Source organism: Cricetulus griseus, chromosome 5, assembly GCF_003668045.3.
Source record: "Cricetulus griseus strain 17A/GY chromosome 5, alternate assembly CriGri-PICRH-1.0, whole genome shotgun sequence".
NCBI classification, from domain to species: domain Eukaryota; kingdom Metazoa; phylum Chordata; class Mammalia; order Rodentia; family Cricetidae; genus Cricetulus; species Cricetulus griseus.
Genome location: NC_048598.1, coordinates 173642869 through 173665732, shown reverse-complemented (window position 1 = coordinate 173665732; position 22864 = coordinate 173642869).

Genomic DNA, 22864 nt, shown 5'->3' with positions numbered 1-22864 from the left:
ATACAGAGCCACAGAGAGACCCTTCAGGTGACATCACAAAGCACAGTCAGACCCTTCAGGAGATATCACAGAGACACAGAGAGACCATTAGGTGACTTCACAGAGCAACATAGACCCTTCAGGTGACATCACTGAGCCACAGATAGGCCCTTCAAGTGTCATGAAAGAGCCACAGAGATACCCTTCAGGTGACATCACAGAGCAAAATGAGACCCTTCAGGTGACATCACAGACCCACAAAGATACACTTCAGTTGACATCACTGAGGGAAAGGAAAGACACTATTGGTGACATCACAAGCCACAGGAATGACACTTCTGTTGATATTCCAGAGGCACATGCTAGACACTTCAGGTGATGTCACAGAACAACAGGAAAGACAGTATCAGAGAATCAGAGAGCCACAGGAAAGACACTTTAGGTGACATTACAGAGCCCCAGGAATATCCTTTCATGTGACTTACAGAGGAACAGATAGACCCTTCAGGTGTCATCACAGAGCCACAGAGAGACCCTCCAGGTGACATCACAGAGCCATAGAGAACATTCAGGTGATATCACAGAGACACAGAGAGACCATTTATGTGACATAAGAGAGCCACTGAGAGATCCTTCAGGTGACATCACAGAGTCACAGAGAGACCCATCAGGTGACATCACAGAGCCACAGAGAGACCTGTGGGTGAAATCACAGAGCCACAGAGAGACACTTCAGGTGACCTCACACAGCTACAGACATACCATTAGGTGACATCACAGAGCCACAGAGTGCCCCTTCAGATGACATCACTGATCCATAGAGAGACCTTTCTGGTGACATCACAGAGCCAAAGTGAGACACTTCAGGTCACATCACAGAGCCACAGAGAGAACCTTCAGTTGGTATCACATAGACACAGAGAGACCCTTAGGTGACTTCACATAGCCACCGAAAGTTCCTTCAGGAGAAATGACAGAACAACAGATTGACCCTTCAGATGGCATCACTGATGAATAGAGAGACCTTTCTGGTGACATCAGAAAGCCAAAGTGAGACCCTTCAGTTGACATCACAGAACCACAGAGACCCTTCAGGTGATATCAACGAGGCACAGATAGACCCTTCAGGTGACATCACAGAGCACAATCAGACCCCTCAGGAGATAACACAGAGACACAGAGAGACCATTAGGTGACTTCACAGAGCAACATAGACCCTTGAGGAGACATCACTGAGCCACAGATAGACCCTTCAGGTGTCATGAAAGAGCCACAGAGATACCCTTCAGGTGACATCAAAGAGCAAAATGAGACCCTTCAGGGGACATCACAGAATCACAGAGTGACACTTCAGATGACATCACAAATCCACAGAGAGAAATTTCAGGTGACTTCACAGAGCAACAGTCAGATCTTTCAGGTGAAATCACAGAGCCAATGAGAGACACTTCAGGTGACATTACAGAGCTACAGCGAGACCATTAGGTGACATCACAGAGCCACAGAGAGACCCTTAGGGGACAACATAGAGCCACAGTGAGGTCCTTCAAGTGACATCACAGAACCACAGAAGGCCCTGCTGAGGACAACACAAATTCACATAGAGACCTTCCAGGTGACAACACAGAGCCACAGAGGGACACTTCAGGTGACATCACAGAGCCACAGAGAGACTCTCCAGGTGACATCACAGAGCCACAGAGAGACCCTTCAGAGGACATCACAGAGCCAAAATGAGACACTTCAGGTGACATCACAGAGCACAGTCAGAACCTTCAGGCGATATCACACGACACTTAGAGACACCTAGGAGACATCACAGATCCAGAGTGAGATTATTCAGGTGACATCACAGAACCACAGAGAGGACCTTCTGAGGACATTCCAAATCCAAAGAGAGACCCTTCAGGTGACATCACAGAGCACAATCAGACCCCTCAGGAGATAACACAGAGACACAGAGAGACCATTAGGTGACTTCACAGAGCAACATAGACCCTTGAGGAGACATCACTGAGCCACAGATAGACCCTTCAGGTGTCATGAAAGAGCCACAGAGATACCCTTCAGGTGACATCAAAGAGCAAAATGAGACCCTTCAGGTGACATCACAGAATCACAGAGTGACACTTCAGATGACATCACAAATCAACAGAGAGAAATTTCAGGTGACTTCACAGAGCAACAGTCAGATCTTTCAGGTGAAATCACAGAGCCACAGAGAGACACTGCAGGTGACATTACAGAGCTACAGCGAGACCATTAGGTGACATCACAGAACCACAGAGAGACCCTTAGGGGACAACATAGAGCCACAGTGAGGTCCTTCAAGTGACATCACAGAACCACAGAAGGCCCTGCTGAGGACAACACAAATTCACATAGAGACCTTCCAGGTGACAACACAGAGCCACAGAGGGACACTTCAGGTGACATCACAGAGCCACAGAGAGACTCTCCAGGTGACATCACAGAGCCACAGAGAGACCCTTCAGAGGACATCACAGAGCCAAAATGAGACACTTCAGGTGACATCACAGAGCACAGTCAGAACCTTCAGGCGATATCACACGACACTTAGAGACACCTAGGAGACATCACAGATCCAGAGTGAGATTATTCAGGTGACATCACAGAACCACAGAGAGGACCTTCTGAGGACATTCCAAATCCAAAGAGAGACCCTTCTGGTGACATCACAGAGACACTGAAAAACCTTTTAGGTGACATCACAGAGCCACTGAGACCATTCAGGTGACACACAGAGACTCAGAGAGTCACTTTAGGTTTCATCACTGAGCCTCAGGGAGACACTTAGGTGAAATCACAGAACCACAGAGAGAATCTTCAGGTGACATCACAGAACCACAGAATGACCCTTCAAGTGACATCACATAAACACAGAGTGACAATTCAGGTGACATCACAGAGCCACAGATAGAGCCTTAGGTTACATCACAGAACCACAAAGAGGACCTTCTGTGGACATCACATATTCAAAGAATTACCCTCCAGGTGACAACACAGAGCCAGAGAGAGTCTCTTAGATGACTTCATAGAGCCACAGAGACCCTTCAGGAGACATCACAAGCCACAGAGATACCCTTCAGGTGTCATGAAAGAGCCACAGAGATACCCTTCAGGTGACATCACAGAGCAAAATGAGACCCTTCAGGTAACATCACAGAATCACAGAGTGACACTTCAGATGACATCACAAATCCACAGAGAGAACTTTCAGGTGACATCACAGAGCGACAGTCAGATCTTTCAGGTGACATCACAGAGCCACAGAGAGACACTTCAGGTGACATCACAGAGCTACAGAAAGACCATTAGGTGACATCACAGAGCCACAGAGAAACCCTTAGGGGACAACATAGAGCCACAGTGAGATCCTTCAAGTGACATCACAGAACCACAGAAGGCCCTGCTGAGGACAACACAAATTCACATAGAGACCTTCCATGTGACAACACAGAGCCTCAGAGAGACACTTCAGAGGACATCACAAGCCAAAATGAGACCCTTCAGGTGACATCACAAAGGCACAGAGAGACCCTTGAGGTGACATCACAGAACCACAGAGAGGACCTTCTGAGGACATCCCAAATCCACAGAGAGACCCTTCTGGAGATATCACAGAGACACTGAGAAACTCTTTAGGTGAAATCACAGAGCCTTGAGACCATTCAGGTGACATCACAGAGACACAGAGAGATGCTTCAGGTGACATGACAGAGCCACAGAGAGACACTTAGGTGAAATTACAGAGCCACAGAGAGAATCTTCTGGTGACATCACAGAACCACAGAATGACCCTTCAAGTGACATCACAAAAACACAGAGTGACAATTCAGGTGACATCACAAAGCCACAGATAGAGCCTTAGGTTACATCACATAACCACAGAAAGCTCTTCTGTGGACATCACAAATTCACAGAGTTACCCTCCAGGTGACAACACAGAGCAACAGAGAGTCCCTTAGGTGACTTCACAGAGCCATAGAGACCCTTCAGGTGACATCACAGAGCCACAGATATACCCTTCAGATGTCATGAATGAGCCACAGAGATACACTTCAGGTGACATCACAGAGCAAATTGAGATCCTTCAGGTGACATCACAGAATCACAGAGTGACACTTCAGATGACATCACAAATCCACAGAGAGAACTTTCAGGTGACATCACAGAGCGACATTGAGACCTTTCAGGTGACATCACAGAGTAACAGAGAGACACTTCAGGTGACATCACAGAGCTACAAAGAGACCATTAGGTGACATCACAGAGCCACAGAGAGACCCTTAGGCGACAACATAGAGCCACAGTGAGATCCTTCAAGTGACATCACAGAACCACAGAAGGCCCTGCTGAGGACAACACAAATTCACATAGAGACCTTCCAGGTGACAACACAGAGCCACAGAGAGACACTTCAGAGGACATCACAGAGCCAAATGAGACCCTACATGTGACATCACAGAGCCACAGAGAGACCCTTCAGGAGATATCACAGAGACACAGAGAGACACTTAGGAGACATCACAGATCCAGAGTGAAATTATTCAGGTGACATCACAGAACCACAGAGAGTACCTTCTGAGGACATCCCAAATCCACAGAGAGACCCTTCAGATGACATCACAGAGTAACAGAGACTCTTCAGGTGACATCGATGAGCCACAGATAGACCCTTTAAGTGACATCACAGAACCACAGAGAGACCCCTTAAGTGACATCACAGAGCCACTGTGAGACCCTTTAGGTGACATCACAGAGACACAGAGACCATTCAGGTGACATCACAGAGACACAGAGAGACCCTTTAGGTCACATCACAGAGCCACAGAGAGACCCTTCAGGTGACTTCACAGAAACAAAGAGAGGCCATTCCTAGGACATCACAAATTCACAGACAGACCCCTCAGATGACATCACAGAGCAACAGAGACTCTTCAGGTGACATCACTGAGCCACAGATAGACCCTTTAAGTGACATCACAGAGCCACAGAGAGACCCTTTAGGTGACATCACAGACCCACAGAGATATCCTTATGGTGACCTCACATAGCCACAGTGTGACCCTTAAGGTGACATCACAGAGCCACTGAGAGACCCTTCAGGTGTCATCACAGAGCCACAGAGAGACCCTTCAGGTGACATCACAGAGCCAAAATGAGACCCTTCAGTTGACATCACAGAGCCAAAACAAGATTCTTCAGTTGACATCACAGAGCCACATAGAGACACTTCCGGTGACATCACAAAGACATAGGAAAGACCTTTCTGGTGACATCAGAGAGCCACATAGCGACCCTTCATGTGACATACAGATCCACAGAGAGTCACTTTAAGTTTCATCACCGAGCCACAGAGAGACACTTCAGGTGACATCACAGAGCCACAAAGAGACCCTTCAGTGACATCACAGAAAAACAGAGAGATCCTTAATGTGACATCACTGAGCAACAGAGAGACCATTTAGGTGACATCACAGAGGCAGAGAGAGACCCTTTAGGTTTCATCACAGAGCTACAGAGATACCCTTCAGGTGACATCACAGACCCACAGCGATACACTTCAGGTGACATCACAGAAACACAGAGAGATCCTTAATGTGATATCACAGAAGCACAGAGAGATCCTTCATGTGACATCACAGAGCCACAGATACCCTTCAGTTTACATCACAGAAACACAGAGTGACCCTTCAGGTGACATCACAGACCCAGAGAGATACACTTCAGGTGACATCACCGAACCACCGAGTAATCCTACAGGTGATATACAGAGCCACAGAGAGACACTTGACTTGACATCACAGAGCCACAGAGCGAGTTTCAGGTGACATAAAGAGCCACAGATAGACCCTTCAGTTGACATCACAGAGCCACAGAGAAACCCTTCAGATGACATCACCGACGCAAAGGAAAGACTATTGGTGACATCACAAGCCACAGGAATGACACTTCTGTTGATATTCCAGAGGCACATGCTAGACCATTCAGGTGATGTCACAGAGCAACAGGAAAGAAACTATCGGTGAATCAGAGAGCCACAGGAAAGACATTTTAGGTGAAATCACAGAGCCCCAGGAATGTCCTTAAATGTGACATACAGAGGAACAGAGAGACCCTTCAGGTGTCATCACAGAGCCACAGAGAGACCCTTCAGGTGTCATCACAGAGCCACAGAGAGACCCTTCAGGTGACATCACAGAGCCACAGAGACCATTCAGGTGATATCACAGAGACACAGAGAGACCATTTAGGTGACATAGAGAGCCACTGAGAGATCCTTCAGGTGACATCAAAGAGCCACAGTGTGATGCTTCAGGTGACAACACAGAGCCACAGAGAGACCCATCAGGTGACATGACAGAGCCACAGAGAGACCCGTGGGTGAAATCACAGAGCCACAGAGAGACACTTCAGGTGACCTCACACAGCTACAGACATACCATTAGGTGACATCACAGAGCCACAGAGTGACCCTTCAGATGACATCGCTGATCCATAGAGAGACCATTCTGGTGACATCACAGAGCCAAAGTGAGACACTTCAGGTGACAACACAGAGCCACAGAGAGAACTTTCAGGTGGTATCACAGAGACACAGAGAGACCCTTAGGTGACTTCACATAGCCACCGAGAGTTCCTTCAGGTGACATGACAGAACCACAGATTGACCCTTCAGATGACATCACTGATCCATAGAGAGACCTTTCTGGTGACATCACATAGCCAAAGTGAGAAACTTCAGGTGACATCACAGAGCCACAGAGACCCTTCAGGTGACATCATAGAGCACAGTCAGACCCTTCAGGAGATATCACAGAGACACAGAGAGACCATTAGGTGACTTCACAGAGCAACATAGACCCTTCAGGTGACATCACTGAGCCACAGATAGGCCCTTCAAGTGTCATGAAAAAGCCACAGAGATACCCTTCAGGTGACATCAAAGAGCAAAATGAGACCCTCCAGGTGACATCACAGACCCACAAAGATACACTTCAGGTGACATCACAGAATCACAGAGAGATGCTTAATGTGACATCACAGAACAACAGAGAGATCCTTCATGTGACATCACAGAGCCACAGATATCCTTCAGTTTACTTCACAGAACTACAGAGAGACCCTTCAGGTGACATCACAGACCCAGAGAGATACACTTCAGGTGACATCACCGAGCCACAGAGATATCCTACAGGTGATATACAGAGCCACAGAGAGACCCTTGAGTTGACATCACAGAGCCACAGAGCGAGTTTCAGGTGTCATAAAAGAGCCACAGATAGACCCTTCACTTGACATCACAGAGCCACAGAGAAACCCTTCAGGTGACATCACTGAGGCAAAGGAAAGACACTATTGGTGACATCACAAGCCACAGGAATGACACTTCTGTTGATATTCCAGAGGCACATGCTAGACCCTTCAGGTGATGTCACAGAGCAACAGGAAAGACAGTATCAGAGAATCAGAGAGCCACAGGAAAGACACTTTAAGTGACATCACAGAGCCCCAGGAATGTCCTTTCATGTGACATACAGAGGAACAGAGAGACCCTTCAGGTGTCATCACAGAGCCACAGAGAGACCCTCCAGGTGACATCACAGAGCCACAGAGAACATTCAGGTGATATCACAGAGAAACAGAGAGACCATTTAGTTGACATAAGAGAGCCACTGAGAGATCTTTCAGGTGACATCACAGAGCCACAGAGAGACCCATCAGGTGACATCACAGAGCCACAGAGAGACCTGTGGGTGAAATCACAGAGCCACAGAGAGACACTTCAGGTGACCTCACACAGCTACAGACATACAAATAAGTGACATCACAGAGCCACAGAGTGACCCTTCAGATGACATCACTGATCCATAGAGAGACCTTTCTGGTGACATCACAGAGCCAAAGTGAGACACTTCAGGTCACATCACAGAGCCACAGAGAGAACCTTCAGGTGGTATCACAGAGACACAGAGAGACCCTTAGGTGACTTCAAATAGCCACCGAGAGTTCCTTCAGGAGAAATGACAGAACCAAAGAATGACCCTTCAGATGACATCACTGATCCATAGAGAGACCTTTCTGATGACATCACAAAGCCAAATTGAGACACTTCAGGTGACATCACAGAGCCACAGAGACCCTTCAGGTGATATCAACGAGGCACAGATAGACCCTTCAGTTGACATCACAGAGCCACAGAGAGACCCTTCAGGTGACATCACAGAGCACAATCAGACCCCTCAGGAGATAACACAGAGACACAGAGAGACCATTAGGTGACTTCACAGAGCAACATAGACCCTTCAGGAGACATCACTGAGCCACAGATAGACCCTTCAGGTGTCATGAAAGAGCCACAGAGATACCCTTCAGGTGACATCAAAGAGCAAAATGAGACCCTTCAGGGGACATCACAGAATCACAGAGTGACACTTCAGATGACATCACAAATCCACAGAGAGAAATTTCAGGTGACTTCACAGAGCAACAGTCAGATCTTTCAGGTGAAATCACAGAGCCAATGAGAGACACTTCAGGTGACATTACAGAGCTACAGCGAGACCATTAGGTGACATCACAGAGCCACAGAGAGACCCTTAGGGGACAACTTAGAGCCACAGTGAGGTCCTTCAAGTGACAGCACAGAACCACGAAGGCCCTGCTGAGGACAACACAAATTCACATAGAGACCTTCCAGGTGACAACACAGAGCCACAAAGGGACACTTCAGGTGACATCACAGAGCCACAGAGAGACTCTCCAGGTGACATCACAGAGCCACAGAGAGACCCTTCAGAGGACATCACAGAGCCAAAATGAGACCCTTCAGGTGACATCACAGAGCACAGTCAGACCCTTCAGGCGATATCACAGAGACACATAGAGACACTTAGGAGACATCACAGATCCAGAGTGAGATTATTCAGGTGACATCACAGAACCACAGAGAGGACCTTCTGAGGACATTCCAAATCCACAGAGAGACCCTTCTGGTGACATCACAGAGACTCAGAGAGTCACTTTAGGTTTCATCACTGAGCCTCAGAGAGACACTTAGGTGAAATCACAGAGCCACAGAGAGAATCTTCAGGTGACATCACAGAACCACAGAATGACCCTTCAAGTGACATCACATAAACACAGAGTGACAATTCAGGTGACATCACAGAACCACAGATAGAGCCTTAGGTTACATCACAGAACCACAAAGAGGCCCTTCTGTGGACATCACATATTCAAAGAATTACCCTCCAGGTGACAACACAGAGTCACAGAGAGTAGCTTAGATGACTTCACAGAGCCACAGAGACCCTTCAGGAGACATCACAAGCCACAGAGATACCCTTCAGGTTGTTGAAAGAGCCACAGAGATACCCTTCAGGTGACATCACAGAGCAAAATGAGACCCTTCAGGTAACATCACAGAATCTCAGAGTGACACTTCAGATGACATCACAAATCCACAGAGAGAACTTTCAGGTGACATCACAGAGCGACAGTCAGATCTTTCAGGTGACATCACAGAGCCACAGAGAGACACTTCAGGTGACATCACAGAGCTACAGAAAGACCATTAGGTGATATCACAGAGCCACAAAGAGACCTTTCAGGTGACAACACAGAGCCACAGAGAGACACTTCAGAGGACATCACAGAGCCAAAATGAGACCCTTCATGTAACATCACAGAGCCACACAGAGACCCTTCAGGAGATATCACAGAGACACAGAGAGACACTTAGGAGACATCACAGATCCAGAGTGAGATTATTCAGGTGACATCACAGAACCACAGAGAGGTCCTTCTGAGGACATCCCAAATCCACAGAGAGACCCTTCAGATGACATCACAGAGCAACAGAGACTCTTCAGGTGACATCACTGAGCCACAGATAGACCCTTTAAGTGACATCACAGAGCCACAGAGAGACCTTTTAGGTGACATCACAGAGCCACTGTGAGACCCTTTAGGTGACATCACAGAGACACAGAGACCATTCAGGTGAAATCACAGAGACACAGACAGACGCTTTAGGTGACATCACAGAGCCACTGAGAGACCCTTCAGGTGACTTCACAGAAACACAGAGAGGCCCTTCCTAGCACATCACAAATTCAAAGACAGACCCCTCAGATGAAATCACAGAGCAACAGAGACTCTTCAGGTGACATCACTGAGCCACATATAGACCCTTTAAGTGACATCACAGAGCCACAGAGAGACCCTTCTTGTGTCATCACAGAGCCACAGAGAGACCCTTCAGGTGACATCACAGAGCCAAAATGAGACCCTTCAGTTGTAATCACAGAGCCAAAGCGAGATTCTTCAGTTGACATCACAGAGGCACATAGAGACACTTCAGGTGACATCACGAAGACATAGGAACGTCCTTTCAGGTGACATCAGAGAGCCACATAGCGACCCTTCATGTGACATACAGAGCCACAGAGAGTCACTTTAGGTTTCATCACCGAGCCACGGAGAGACACTTCAGGTGACATCACAGAGCCACAAAGAGACCCTTCAGGTGACATCACAGAAACACAGAGAGATCCTTAATGGACATCCCAAATCCACAGAGAGACCCTTCAGATGACATCACAGAGCAACAGAGACTCTTCAGGTGACATCACTGAGCCACAGATAGACCCTTTAAGTGACATCACAGAGCCACAGAGAGACCTTTTAGGTGACATCACAGAGCCACTGTGAGACCCTTTAGGTGACATCACAGAGACACAGAGACCATTCAGGTGAAATCACAGAGACACAGACAGACGCTTTAGGTGACATCACAGAGCCACTGAGAGACCCTTCAGGTGACTTCACAGAAACACAGAGAGGCCCTTCCTAGCACATCACAAATTCAAAGACAGACCCCTCAGATGAAATCACAGAGCAACAGAGACTCTTCAGGTGACATCACTGAGCCACATATAGACCCTTTAAGTGACATCACAGAGCCACAGAGAGACCCTTCTTGTGTCATCACAGAGCCACAGAGAGACCCTTCAGGTGACATCACAGAGCCAAAATGAGACCCTTCAGTTGTAATCACAGAGCCAAAGCGAGATTCTTCAGTTGACATCACAGAGGCACATAGAGACACTTCAGGTGACATCACGAAGACATAGGAACGTCCTTTCAGGTGACATCAGAGAGCCACATAGCGACCCTTCATGTGACATACAGAGCCACAGAGAGTCACTTTAGGTTTCATCACCGAGCCACGGAGAGACACTTCAGGTGACATCACAGAGCCACAAAGAGACCCTTCAGGTGACATCACAGAAACACAGAGAGATCCTTAATATTTCATCTAGAACAACAGAGAGACCCTTTAGGTGACATCACAGAGGCAGAGAGAGACCCTTTAGGTATCATCACACAGCCACAGAGATACCCTTCAGGTGACATCACAGACCCACAGAGATACACTTCAGGTGACATCACAGAAACACAGAGCGATCCTTAATGTGACATCACAAAACCACAGAGAGATCCTTCATGTGACATCACAGAGCCACAGAGAGTCACTTAAGGTTTCATCACCGAGCCACAGAGAGACACTTCAGGTGACATCACAGACCCAGAGAGATACCCTTCTGGTGACATCACCGAGCCACAGAGATATCCTATAGGTGATATACAGAGCCACAGAGAGGCCCTTGAGTTGACATCACAGAGCCACAGAGAGAGTTTCAGGTGAAATAGAAGAGCCACAGATAGACCCTTCAGCTGACATCGCAGAGCCACAGCGAAACACCCTAACCCTCAGGTGACATCACTGAGGCAAAGGAAAGACACTATTGGTGACATCACAAGCCACAGGAATGACACTTCTGTTGATATTCCAGAGGCATATGCTAGACCCTTCAGGTGATGTCACAGAGCAACAGGAAAGACACTATCGGTGAATTAGAGAGCCACAGGAAAGACACTTCAGGTGAAATCACAGAGCCCCAGGAATGTCCTTTCATGTGACATACAAGGGAACAGAGAATCTTCAGGTCTCATCACATAGCCACAGAGACCCTTCAGGTGACATCACAGAGACACACAGAGACCATTTATGTGACATAAGAGAGCCACTGAGAGATCCTTCAAGTGACATCACAGAGCCACAGTGTGACGCTAAAGGTGACATCACAGAGCCACAGAGAGACCCATCAGGTGACATGACAGAGCCTCAGAGAAACCAGTGGGTGAAATCACAGAGCCGCAGAGAGACACTTCAGTTGACTTCACACAGCTACAGAGATACCATTAGGTGACATCACAGAGCCACAGAGTGACACTTCAGATGACATCAGTGATCCATAGAGAGACCTTTCTGGTGACATCAAAGAGCCAAAGTGAGACACTTCAGGTGACATCACAGAGCCACAGAGAGAACCTTCAGGTGGTATCACAGAGACACAGAGAGACCCTTAGGTGACTTCACATAGCCACTGAGAGTTCCTTCAGGTGAAATGACAGAACCACAGATTGACCCTTCAGATGACATAACTGATCCATAGAGAGACCTTTCTGGTGACATATCAAAGCCAAAGTGAGACACTTCAGGTGACATAACAGAGCCACAAAGAGACCCTTCAGGTGACATCACAGAAACACAGAGAGATCCTGAATGTGACATCACAGAGCAACATAGAGACCCTTTAGGTGACATCACAGAAGCACAGAGAGACCCTTTAGGTTTAAACACAGAACCACAGAGATACCCTTCAGGTGACATCACAGACCCACAAAGATACACTTCAGGTGACATCACAGAAACACAGAGAGATCCTTAATGTGACATCACAGAACAACAGAGAGATCCTTCATGTGACATCACAGAGCCACAGATATCCTTCAGTTTACATCACAGAACTACAGAGAGACCCTTCAGGTGACATCACAGACCCACAAAGATACACTTCAGGTGACATCACAGAAACACAGAATGATCCTTAATGTGACATCACAGAACAATAGAGAGAGCCTTCATGTGACATCACATGAGCCACAGATATCCTTCAGTTTACTTCACAGAACTACAGAGAGACCCTTCAGGTGACATCACAGACCCAGAGAGATACACTTCAGGTGACATCACCGAGCCACAGAGATATCCTACAGGTGATATACAGAGCCACAGAGAGAACCTTGAGTTGACATCACAGAGCCACAGAGAGAGTTTCAGGTGTCATAAAAGAGCCACATATAGACCCTTCACTTGACATCACAGAGCCACAGAGAAACCCTTCAGGTGACATCACTGAGGCAAAGGAAAGACACTATTGGTGACATCACAAGCCACAGGAATGACACTTCTGTTGATATTCCAGAGGCATATGCTAGACCCTTCAGGTGATGTCACAGAGCAACAGGAAAGACAGTATCAGAGAATCAGAGAGCCACAGGAAAGACACTTTAGGTGACATCACAGATCCCCAGGAATGTCCTTTCATGTGACATACAGAGGAACAGAGAGACCCTTCAGGTGTCATCACAGAGCCACAGAGAGACCCTCCAGGTGACATCACAGAGCCACAGAGAACATTCAGGTGATATCACAGAGACACAGAGAGACCATTTAGGTGACAAAAGAGAGCCACTGAGAGATACTTCAGGTGACATCACAGAGCCACAGAGAGACCCATCAGGTGACATCACAGAGCCACAGAGAGACCTGTGGGTGAAATCACAGAGCCACAGAGAGACACTTCAGGTGACCTCACACAGCTACAGACATACCATTAGGTGACATCACAGAGCCACAGAGTGCCCCTTCAGATGACATCACTGATCCATAGAGAGACCTTTCTGGTGACATCACAGAGCCAAAGTGAGACACTTCAGGTGACATCACAGAGCCACAGAGAGAACCTTCAGGTGGTATCACAGAGACACAGAGAGACCCTTAGGTGACTTCACATAACCACCGAGAGTTCCTTCAGGAGAAATGACAGAACCACAGAATGACCCTTCAGATGACATAACTGATCCATAGAGAGACCTTTCTGGTGACATCACAAAGCCAAAGTGAGACACTTCAGGTGACATCACAGAGCCACAGAGACCCTTCAGGTGATATCAACGAGGCACAGATAGACCCTTCAGTTGACATCACAGAGCCACAGAGAGACCCTTCAGGTGACATCACAGAGCACAATCAGACCCCTCAGGAGATAACACAGAGACACAGAGAGACCATTAGGTGACTTCACAGAGCAACATAGACCCTTCAGGAGACATCACTGAGCCACAGATAGACCCTTCAGGTGTCATGAAAGAGCCACAGAGATACCCTTCAGGTGACATCAAAGAGCAAAATGAGACCCTCCAGGTGACATCACAGACCCACAAAGATACACTTCAGGTGACATCACAGAATCACAGAGAGATGCTTAATGTGACATCACAGAACAACAGAGAGATCCTTCATGTGACATCACAGAGCCACAGATATCCTTCAGTTTACTTCACAGAACTACAGAGAGACCCTTCAGGTGACATCACAGACCCAGAGAGATACACTTCAGGTGACATCACCGAGCCACAGAGATATCCTACAGGTGATATACAGAGCCACAGAGAGACCCTTGAGTTGACATCACAGAGCCACAGAGCGAGTTTCAGGTGTCATAAAAGAGCCACAGATAGACCCTTCACTTGACATCACAGAGCCACAGAGAAACCCTTCAGGTGACATCACTGAGGCAAAGGAAAGACACTATTGGTGACATCACAAGCCACAGGAATGACACTTCTGTTGATATTCCAGAGGCACATGCTAGACCCTTCAGGTGATGTCACAGAGCAACAGGAAAGACAGTATCAGAGAATCAGAGAGCCACAGGAAAGACACTTTAAGTGACATCACAGAGCCCCAGGAATGTCCTTTCATGTGACATACAGAGGAACAGAGAGACCCTTCAGGTGTCATCACAGAGCCACAGAGAGACCCTCCAGGTGACATCACAGAGCCACAGAGAACATTCAGGTGATATCACAGAGAAACAGAGAGACCATTTAGTTGACATAAGAGAGCCACTGAGAGATCTTTCAGGTGACATCACAGAGCCACAGAGAGACCCATCAGGTGACATCACAGAGCCACAGAGAGACCTGTGGGTGAAATCACAGAGCCACAGAGAGACACTTCAGGTGACCTCACACAGCTACAGACATACAAATAAGTGACATCACAGAGCCACAGAGTGACCCTTCAGATGACATCACTGATCCATAGAGAGACCTTTCTGGTGACATCACAGAGCCAAAGTGAGACACTTCAGGTCACATCACAGAGCCACAGAGAGAACCTTCAGGTGGTATCACAGAGACACAGAGAGACCCTTAGGTGACTTCAAATAGCCACCGAGAGTTCCTTCAGGAGAAATGACAGAACCAAAGAATGACCCTTCAGATGACATCACTGATCCATAGAGAGACCTTTCTGATGACATCACAAAGCCAAATTGAGACACTTCAGGTGACATCACAGAGCCACAGAGACCCTTCAGGTGATATCAACGAGGCACAGATAGACCCTTCAGTTGACATCACAGAGCCACAGAGAGACCCTTCAGGTGACATCACAGAGCACAATCAGACCCCTCAGGAGATAACACAGAGACACAGAGAGACCATTAGGTGACTTCACAGAGCAACATAGACCCTTCAGGAGACATCACTGAGCCACAGATAGACCCTTCAGGTGTCATGAAAGAGCCACAGAGATACCCTTCAGGTGACATCAAAGAGCAAAATGAGACCCTTCAGGTGACATCACAGAATCACAGAGTGACACTTCAGATGACATCACAAATCCACAGAGAGAAATTTCAGGTGACTTCACAGAGCAACAGTCAGATCTTTCAGGTGAAATCACAGAGCCAATGAGAGACACTTCAGGTGACATTACAGAGCTACAGCGAGACCATTAGGTGACATCACAGAGCCACAGAGAGACCCTTAGGGGACAACTTAGAGCCACAGTGAGGTCCTTCAAGTGACAGCACAGAACCACGAAGGCCCTGCTGAGGACAACACAAATTCACATAGAGACCTTCCAGGTGACAACACAGAGCCACAAAGGGACACTTCAGGTGACATCACAGAGCCACAGAGAGACTCTCCAGGTGACATCACAGAGCCACAGAGAGACCCTTCAGAGGACATCACAGAGCCAAAATGAGACCCTTCAGGTGACATCACAGAGCACAGTCAGACCCTTCAGGCGATATCACAGAGACACATAGAGACACTTAGGAGACATCACAGATCCAGAGTGAGATTATTCAGGTGACATCACAGAACCACAGAGAGGACCTTCTGAGGACATTCCAAATCCACAGAGAGACCCTTCTGGTGACATCACAGAGACTCAGAGAGTCACTTTAGGTTTCATCACTGAGCCTCAGAGAGACACTTAGGTGAAATCACAGAGCCACAGAGAGAATCTTCAGGTGACATCACAGAACCACAGAATGACCCTTCAAGTGACATCACATAAACACAGAGTGACAATTCAGGTGACATCACAGAACCACAGATAGAGCCTTAGGTTACATCACAGAACCACAAAGAGGCCCTTCTGTGGACATCACATATTCAAAGAATTACCCTCCAGGTGACAACACAGAGTCACAGAGAGTAGCTTAGATGACTTCACAGAGCCACAGAGACCCTTCAGGAGACATCACAAGCCACAGAGATACCCTTCAGGTTGTTGAAAGAGCCACAGAGATACCCTTCAGGTGACATCACAGAGCAAAATGAGACCCTTCAGGTAACATCACAGAATCTCAGAGTGACACTTCAGATGACATCACAAATCCACAGAGAGAACTTTCAGGTGACATCACAGAGCGACAGTCAGATCTTTCAGGTGACATCACAGAGCCACAGAGAGACACTTCAGGTGACATCACAGAGCTACAGAAAGACCATTAGGTGATATCACAGAGCCACAAAGAGACCTTTCAGGTGACAACACAGAGCCACAGAGAGACACTTCAGAGGACATCACAGAGCCAAAATGAGACCCTTCATGTAACATCACAGAGCCACACAGAGACCCTTCAGGAGATATCACAGAGACACAGAGAGACACTTAGGAGACATCACAGATCCAGAGTGAGATTATTCAGGTGACATCACAGAACCACAGAGAGGTCCTTCTGAGGACATCCCAAATCCACAGAGAGACCCTTCAGATGACATCACAGAGCAACAGAGACTCTTCAGGTGACATCACTGAGCCACAGATAGACCCTTTAAGTGACATCACAGAGCCACAGAGAGACCTTTTAGGTGACATCACAGAGCCACTGTGAGACCCTTTAGGTGACATCACAGAGACACAGAGACCATTCAGGTGAAATCACAGAGACACAGACAGACGCTTTAGGTGACATCACAGAGCCACTGAGAGACCCTTCAGGTGACTTCACAGAAACACAGAGAGGCCCTTCCTAGCACATCACAAATTCAAAGACAGACCCCTCAGATGAAATCACAGAGCAACAGAGACTCTTCAGGTGACATCACTGAGCCACATATAGACCCTTTAAGTGACATCACAGAGCCACAGAGAGACCCTTCTTGTGTCATCACAGAGCCACAGAGAGACCCTTCAGGTGACATCACAGAGCCAAAATGAGACCCTTCAGTTGTAATCACAGAGCCAAAGCGAGATTCTTCAGTTGACATCACAGAGGCACATAGAGACACTTCAGGTGACATCACGAAGACATAGGAACGTCCTTTCAGGTGACATCAGAGAGCCACATAGCGACCCTTCATGTGACATACAGAGCCACAGAGAGTCACTTTAGGTTTCATCACCGAGCCACGGAGAGACACTTCAGGTGACATCACAGAGCCACAAAGAGACCCTTCAGGTGACATCACAGAAACACAGAGAGATCCTTAATATTTCATCTAGAACAACAGAGAGACCCTTTAGGTGACATCACAGAGGCAGAGAGAGACCCTTTAGGTATCATCACACAGCCACAGAGATACCCTTCAGGTGACATCACAGACCCACAGAGATACACTTCAGGTGACATCACAGAAACACAGAGCGATCCTTAATGTGACATCACAAAACCACAGAGAGATCCTTCATGTGACATCACAGAGCCACAGAGAGTCACTTAAGGTTTCATCACCGAGCCACAGAGAGACACTTCAGGTGACATCACAGACCCAGAGAGATACCCTTCTGGTGACATCACCGAGCCACAGAGATATCCTATAGGTGATATACAGAGCCACAGAGAGGCCCTTGAGTTGACATCACAGAGCCACAGAGAGAGTTTCAGGTGAAATAGAAGAGCCACAGATAGACCCTTCAGCTGACATCGCAGAGCCACAGCGAAACACCCTAACCCTCAGGTGACATCACTGAGGCAAAGGAAAGACACTATTGGTGACATCACAAGCCACAGGAATGACACTTCTGTTGATATTCCAGAGGCATATGCTAGACCCTTCAGGTGATGTCACAGAGCAACAGGAAAGACACTATCGGTGAATTAGAGAGCCACAGGAAAGACACTTCAGGTGAAATCACAGAGCCCCAGGAATGTCCTTTCATGTGACATACAAGGGAACAGAGAATCTTCAGGTCTCATCACATAGCCACAGAGACCCTTCAGGTGACATCACAGAGACACACAGAGACCATTTATGTGACATAAGAGAGCCACTGAGAGATCCTTCAAGTGACATCACAGAGCCACAGTGTGACGCTAAAGGTGACATCACAGAGCCACAGAGAGACCCATCAGGTGACATGACAGAGCCTCAGAGAAACCAGTGGGTGAAATCACAGAGCCGCAGAGAGACACTTCAGTTGACTTCACACAGCTACAGAGATACCATTAGGTGACATCACAGAGCCACAGAGTGACACTTCAGATGACATCAGTGATCCATAGAGAGACCTTTCTGGTGACATCAAAGAGCCAAAGTGAGACACTTCAGGTGACATCACAGAGCCACAGAGAGAACCTTCAGGTGGTATCACAGAGACACAGAGAGACCCTTAGGTGACTTCACATAGCCACTGAGAGTTCCTTCAGGTGAAATGACAGAACCACAGATTGACCCTTCAGATGACATAACTGATCCATAGAGAGACCTTTCTGGTGACATATCAAAGCCAAAGTGAGACACTTCAGGTGACATAACAGAGCCACAAAGAGACCCTTCAGGTGACATCACAGAAACACAGAGAGATCCTGAATGTGACATCACAGAGCAACATAGAGACCCTTTAGGTGACATCACAGAAGCACAGAGAGACCCTTTAGGTTTAAACACAGAACCACAGAGATACCCTTCAGGTGACATCACAGACCCACAAAGATACACTTCAGGTGACATCACAGAAACACAGAGAGATCCTTAATGTGACATCACAGAACAACAGAGAGATCCTTCATGTGACATCACAGAGCCACAGATATCCTTCAGTTTACATCACAGAACTACAGAGAGACCCTTCAGGTGACATCACAGACCCACAAAGATACACTTCAGGTGACATCACAGAAACACAGAATGATCCTTAATGTGACATCACAGAACAATAGAGAGAGCCTTCATGTGACATCACATGAGCCACAGATATCCTTCAGTTTACTTCACAGAACTACAGAGAGACCCTTCAGGTGACATCACAGACCCAGAGAGATACACTTCAGGTGACATCACCGAGCCACAGAGATATCCTACAGGTGATATACAGAGCCACAGAGAGAACCTTGAGTTGACATCACAGAGCCACAGAGAGAGTTTCAGGTGTCATAAAAGAGCCACATATAGACCCTTCACTTGACATCACAGAGCCACAGAGAAACCCTTCAGGTGACATCACTGAGGCAAAGGAAAGACACTATTGGTGACATCACAAGCCACAGGAATGACACTTCTGTTGATATTCCAGAGGCATATGCTAGACCCTTCAGGTGATGTCACAGAGCAACAGGAAAGACAGTATCAGAGAATCAGAGAGCCACAGGAAAGACACTTTAGGTGACATCACAGATCCCCAGGAATGTCCTTTCATGTGACATACAGAGGAACAGAGAGACCCTTCAGGTGTCATCACAGAGCCACAGAGAGACCCTCCAGGTGACATCACAGAGCCACAGAGAACATTCAGGTGATATCACAGAGACACAGAGAGACCATTTAGGTGACAAAAGAGAGCCACTGAGAGATACTTCAGGTGACATCACAGAGCCACAGAGAGACCCATCAGGTGACATCACAGAGCCACAGAGAGACCTGTGGGTGAAATCACAGAGCCACAGAGAGACACTTCAGGTGACCTCACACAGCTACAGACATACCATTAGGTGACATCACAGAGCCACAGAGTGCCCCTTCAGATGACATCACTGATCCATAGAGAGACCTTTCTGGTGACATCACAGAGCCAAAGTGAGACACTTCAGGTGACATCACAGAGCCACAGAGAGAACCTTCAGGTGGTATCACAGAGACACAGAGAGACCCTTAGGTGACTTCACATAACCACCGAGAGTTCCTTCAGGAGAAATGACAGAACCACAGAATGACCCTTCAGATGACATAACTGATCCATAGAGAGACCTTTCTGGTGACATCACAAAGCCAAAGTGAGACACTTCAGGTGACATCACAGAGCCACAGAGACCCTTCAGGTGATATCAACGAGGCACAGATAGACCCTTCAGTTGACATCACAGAGCCACAGAGAGACCCTTCAGGTGACATCACAGAGCACAATCAGACCCCTCAGGAGATAACACAGAGACACAGAGAGACCATTAGGTGACTTCACAGAGCAACATAGACCCTTCAGGAGACATCACTGAGCCACAGATAGACCCTTCAGGTGTCATGAAAGAGCCACAGAGATACCCTTCAGGTGACATCAAAGAGCAAAATGAGACCCTCCAGGTGACATCACAGACCCACAAAGATACACTTCAGGTGACATCACAGAATCACAGAGAGATGCTTAATGTGACATCACAGAACAACAGAGAGATCCTTCATGTGACATCACAGAGCCACAGATATCCTTCAGTTTACTTCACAGAACTACAGAGAGACCCTTCAGGTGACATCACAGACCCAGAGAGATACACTTCAGGTGACATCACCGAGCCACAGAGATATCCTACAGGTGATATACAGAGCCACAGAGAGACCCTTGAGTTGACATCACAGAGCCACAGAGCGAGTTTCAGGTGTCATAAAAGAGCCACAGATAGACCCTTCACTTGACATCACAGAGCCACAGAGAAACCCTTCAGGTGACATCACTGAGGCAAAGGAAAGACACTATTGGTGACATCACAAGCCACAGGAATGACACTTCTGTTGATATTCCAGAGGCACATGCTAGACCCTTCAGCTGATGTCACAGAGCAACAGGAAAGACAGTATCAGAGAATCAGAGAGCCACAGGAAAGACACTTTAAGTGACATCACAGAGCCCCAGGAATGTCCTTTCATGTGACATACAGAGGAACAGAGAGACCCTTCAGGTGTCATCACAGAGCCACAGAGAGACCCTCCAGGTGACATCACAGAGCCACAGAGAACATTCAGGTGATATCACAGAGAAACAGAGAGACCATTTAGTTGACATAAGAGAGCCACTGAGAGATCTTTCAGGTGACATCACAGAGCCACAGAGAGACCCATCAGGTGACATCACAGAGCCACAGAGAGACCTGTGGGTGAAATCACAGAGCCACAGAGAGACACTTCAGGTGACCTCACACAGCTACAGACATACAAATAAGTGACATCACAGAGCCACAGAGTGACCCTTCAGATGACATCACTGATCCATAGAGAGACCTTTCTGGTGACATCACAGAGCCAAAGTGAGACACTTCAGGTCACATCACAGAGCCACAGAGAGAACCTTCAGGTGGTATCACAGAGACACAGAGAGACCCTTAGGTGACTTCAAATAGCCACCGAGAGTTCCTTCAGGAGAAATGACAGAACCAAAGAATGACCCTTCAGATGACATCACTGATCCATAGAGAGACCTTTCTGATGACATCACAAAGCCAAATTGAGACACTTCAGGTGACATCACAGAGCCACAGAGACCCTTCAGGTGATATCAACGAGGCACAGATAGACCCTTCAGTTGACATCACAGAGCCACAGAGAGACCCTTCAGGTGACATCACAGAGCACAATCAGACCCCTCAGGAGATAACACAGAGACACAGAGAGACCATTAGGTGACTTCACAGAGCAACATAGACCCTTCAGGAGACATCACTGAGCCACAGATAGACCCTTCAGGTGTCATGAAAGAGCCACAGAGATACCCTTCAGGTGACATCAAAGAGCAAAATGAGACCCTTCAGGTGACATCACAGAATCACAGAGTGACACTTCAGATGACATCACAAATCCACAGAGAGAAATTTCAGGTGACTTCACAGAGCAACAGTCAGATCTTTCAGGTGAAATCACAGAGCCAATGAGAGACACTTCAGGTGACATTACAGAGCTACAGCGAGACCATTAGGTGACATCACAGAGCCACAGAGAGACCCTTAGGGGACAACTTAGAGCCACAGTGAGGTCCTTCAAGTGACAGCACAGAACCACGAAGGCCCTGCTGAGGACAACACAAATTCACATAGAGACCTTCCAGGTGACAACACAGAGCCACAAAGGGACACTTCAGGTGACATCACAGAGCCACAGAGAGACTCTCCAGGTGACATCACAGAGCCACAGAGAGACCCTTCAGAGGACATCACAGAGCCAAAATGAGACCCTTCAGGTGACATCACAGAGCACAGTCAGACCCTTCAGGCGATATCAC